Raw genomic sequence first — 4,215 nt, 5'->3', positions numbered from 1 at the left:
CTGTGGTCATCTGAGAATGATCTGGGAATGTGTCCGGACAATGAACTTACATCTGAAGGAACAAGAGTTAATTTCAACATTCAGTTAAGCCAGAGTTAATTAAGAAGCTGAAACAGTTGTCCCTATACGAAGGCATCTAACAAAAAAAAGACTTTTTATATTATTCACTGTTTTGAATTTTCTTTGCTGAGCCTTCTTGAGTGTCATCAAGGGGTGAGTGAGTGTGTAGGTAGGTGCCTGACTGTCTGTCTGCCTCTGGGTGGTGAACTCATCATGCTAGGTCAGCCATGAGATCAAGATTAAATGCTAAGTCAGCCTTAAGTGACATAGTGACATTCCCTAGCACAGAGGAGAGCAGTGTGGGCTGGTGTTTATGAGTACAGCTCTACAATCAAAGACACTGAGGTTCAGTTCCTAGTCCTGCCTCTTACTCATTAGTGATTGCAGTGGACTGAATGTTTGTGTCCCCCCCAAAATTCATATGTTGAAACCCTAACCCCTAATGTAATAATATTCGGAGGTGGGGCATTTGGGAGCTGATTAGATCATGAGGGTGAAGCTGTCACGAATGGGATTAGTATCCTTATAAAAGGGGCCCCAGAGAGCTCTCTCACTGTCTTTCAGTAGTGTGAGGATACAGTGAGAATAGGCAGTCTGCAACCGGAAGAGAGTCCTCATCAAACAGAGTCTGTCCTGAACCTTGAGAGCAGACTTCTAGCCTCCAAATTGTGAGAAATCAATCTCTGTTGTTTATAAGCTACCCAGTCTATGGTACTTCGGTATAGTAGCCTGAATGGTCTTAGAGATGTGGGGCAAATTGATGAACTTTGTAAGCCTTAGTTCTCACCTGTCTAGAGAATGAGATGTGTGAGGACTAAATGAGATACGATAACCCATGTGACACATTCAGCAAGGTGCCAGGCCTAGAACAAGGGCTTCATGCATTTCAGCTGTTGTTTTATTTGCTGAGCAAAAGAAGGTAAATGGTCATTCTTTGACTCCTCCTCCCTTTTCCCCCATGTCCTTTCTCTGAAGTGTATGTGTGTAATTTTTATGTCTTGCCCACACTCTCCATCATCTGCATTTTGTTGTCCCCTCTTGCTACCCTTCCCCCCTTTCTCTCTCTATCGCCACATTCCTTCAGCTTCCTCCCCTGAATTGGGGTTGAGCACAGGAGAGATCAGAGGAGGACAAAAGGTAGAGAGACATTGGTGTTCAGGTGACAATGCAGCACTCTGGGGCTGTCTAGACTTTCCCACCTCTGAGGATGTCACTTCCCCAGGATTCCTAATATTAGGAGAAACCTCAGCAACCATTTGATAATTTCCAAACCCCTCATTTTATTTATTTATTTATTTTTTTCTTTTCTATTTCATTTTGTTATTTTTGGCTGTGTTGGATCTGTTGTGGCACGCTGGATCTTTGTTGCAACATGCAGGATCTTTGTTGTGGTGTGTGGGCTTCTCTCTAGTTGTGGCGTGCAGGTTTTCTCTCTCTAGTTGTGGCTCACAGGCTCCCGAGCGCGTGGGCTCTGTAGTTGTGGTGCATGGGCTCCAGAGCATGTGGGCTCTGTAGTTTGCGGCACGCGGGCTCTCTAGTTGAGGTGTGTGGGCTCAGTAGTTGGCGCTCACGGGTTTAGTTTCCCTGTGGCATGTGGGCTCTTAGTTCCCCGACCAGGGATCAAACCTACATCCCCTGCATTGGAAGGCGAATTCTTTACCACTGGACCACCAGGGAAGTCCCCAAACCCCTCATTTTATGGATGAGGAAACTAAACCATAGAGAGGACCTTCCGTGGCCTCCTCACATTGTTGGCCAAGCTTGAGCAAGAGCCCAGGTCTCTCGGATTCCTAGCCAAAAGAAAAGGAGAAGGCCAACTGCATGTTCCCAACTCAACCAGGAGCTTCTGCCTTCCCAAAGTACTTCACCTACTTTCTTGCTCAGCTGTGGAAATACCAAATTGTACCAACATTTTGACCACAATGGACTTTCATCTGTGTATACTAAGATGCTCATTTCCTGGGACAGCAATAGAAATAATATTAATAAATAATAACTGTTGCCTTCCTTTTGAGAGCTTACTATTTTCTAAGCAGTGTGTTAAGGACCAACTTATTTAATGGATTTTTTTCTTTTTTGTCTTTTTAAGTTTTACATTTGCCGTATTGGAATAAATGCTTGACTTTTGAGCCAAAGTAAGCAAAAGCAAAAAAGATAGAAATGTATTTTCTAAAGTTTTTTTCCCGCAAATTAGCTGTTACATTGTACAAGCCACCTTTCTAAGCCCCAATTTCTCATCTGTTCAGTGGAGATATGAACAGCTATAGGGTTATTGGCTGACACTAAGCATTCAATAAACAATAATTAGTATTATTCCATTTTGCAATTTGGGCAGGAGTTGTCAGGGAGTTTGGGTGATAGCTAAAAAGGTAAAAGACATCATGGAAAGTCTGAAAAAAATGTAATAAGGATAATATGTTTTAAATATATTATTCTCTTTTATACTCTGTGAATGACTTTTCCCCTGATCAATTGGTGATATCTCTATGCCTTGGGGAGGTTTGAGATTTTTATAGCAGGAATGCAAAAAGAAAAAAATGTACACATCCAGCTTTTGACTTTCAAATTTCAGCTTCTAGAAAAACAGTCTTTAGAACTAAGTCAGAGGTTGTAGAAAAAGAAAAGGATTTTATAAATTCCTATCACTTCCATTAACATATCAAAGGTCAGAAGATCAGACCTGAGCTCTAAGCCAAGGGTACACAGGACTGAGGTTTGACATAAGGGGTGTCCTTGCTGCACAGAAAAGATGGGTTGTTTTACCTTTCCAAACTAAGAGAGTGCTATCAGAAGACAAGACAGAGGTTAGAGGAGAAAAAATGACTCATGTGTATCCTGGCTTCTCCATTCAAGGCTGAGATCACGGGTGGTAGATAAACTGAGGGAAAGGAGCCCTGAAAGGACAGGGAAACTGTATCCTCCTCCTCATGAGACTCAGCCAAGGGACTGTCACACAAGTGGCCCCTGCCAACACATACAAAGGAGGAGAATGAAAGTACAGCATGGGCCTTTCAGCATTCAGAGGATGCCAAGATGCAACTTTCTCCAGTTGTCCCACGTTGGGGTCATCAGACACCAATCGCCTCCACTGTGCTGCCAAGTTCGACCTCAGCAAGATCAAAGTCATAAACCTGGAGTGCACTGATGGGGACGTCGGTGCCATATCTGCCCTGGACCCCAAAAGTGGCCCCCTGGGTCTGTCTCCAAAAACGGTAGGTAAAGACATTGCCAAGGCAGCCAGTACCTGGAAGGGTCTGAGGATTACAGTGAAACTGACCATTCAGAACAGACAGTCCAGACCAAGGTGGTACCTTCTGCCTCTTCCCTGATCATCAAAGCCCTCAAGGGACCACGAGGGACAGAAAGAAGCAGAAAAACGTTAAGCACACACAGTGGAAATAGTACTTCAGATGGAATTGTCAATATTGCCAGACAGATGTAGTGCCAATCATTAGCCAAAGAACTCTCTGGAACCATTAAGGAGATCCAGGGGCCTGCTGTGTTGATGGCCACCACACTCATGGCATCATAGATAACCTCAACAGTGGTACAGTGGAATGCCCAGCTAGTTAAGAGCTGTAAAGGGAGCTATTTCAATAAAGGATCATTCGACAACTAAAACAACACCACTACAGCATGGTTATCAGGCAGAGGGTCTGCATGAGTGCTCCTGGGCCTCCTCAGCCCCAGAGTGGCAGAAGAGGGACCAAGACATCTCCACACATCCTCCAGAATGTGGGTACAGCTGAGTTGAGAGTTGGCCGCCATAGTAAGGGATGGGCTGGCTGACTGACCTAAGCCAGTGACCAGATGAGGGATGTGGCTGAGACACAGGGTGGTCTGCAGGGCCACCAAAGCCAAGGTAGGGGCAATGTCAACTGAAGAAAAACACACATCCTAAAAGTTGCAAGTTATGCTTTATTCAGGGACCTTACTGAGGACTATAGCCCAGGAGATAGCCTCTCAGATAGCTCTGAGGAACTACTCTGAAAAGGTAAGGGAGGAGCCAGGATACATAGGAGTTTTTGCTGAAAAAAAACAAAACAAACAAAAAAAAACATGTAGTTGAACATTAAAAGATTACTGCTAATCACAAAAAAATGACATCTCACATTAATGATGTTAGTGCTTTTCTATGGGAAGATGGAAGAATCT

At 44.0% G+C, this 4,215-nt stretch overlaps 1 pseudogene; it reads left to right on the top strand.

Annotated features, from left to right (window-relative positions):
• The first annotated feature begins 3,062 nt into the window (after positions 1–3,062).
• Positions 3,063–3,633, top strand: LOC132368075 (large ribosomal subunit protein uL11-like; annotated as a pseudogene).
• The last annotated feature ends 582 nt before the right edge of the window (positions 3,634–4,215 follow it).

This window comes from Balaenoptera ricei, chromosome 6, assembly GCF_028023285.1.
Source record: "Balaenoptera ricei isolate mBalRic1 chromosome 6, mBalRic1.hap2, whole genome shotgun sequence".
NCBI lineage: Eukaryota > Metazoa > Chordata > Mammalia > Artiodactyla > Balaenopteridae > Balaenoptera > Balaenoptera ricei.
Note: the sequence above shows the minus strand (reverse complement) of the source record. Positions and strands in the feature narration are given on the sequence as shown.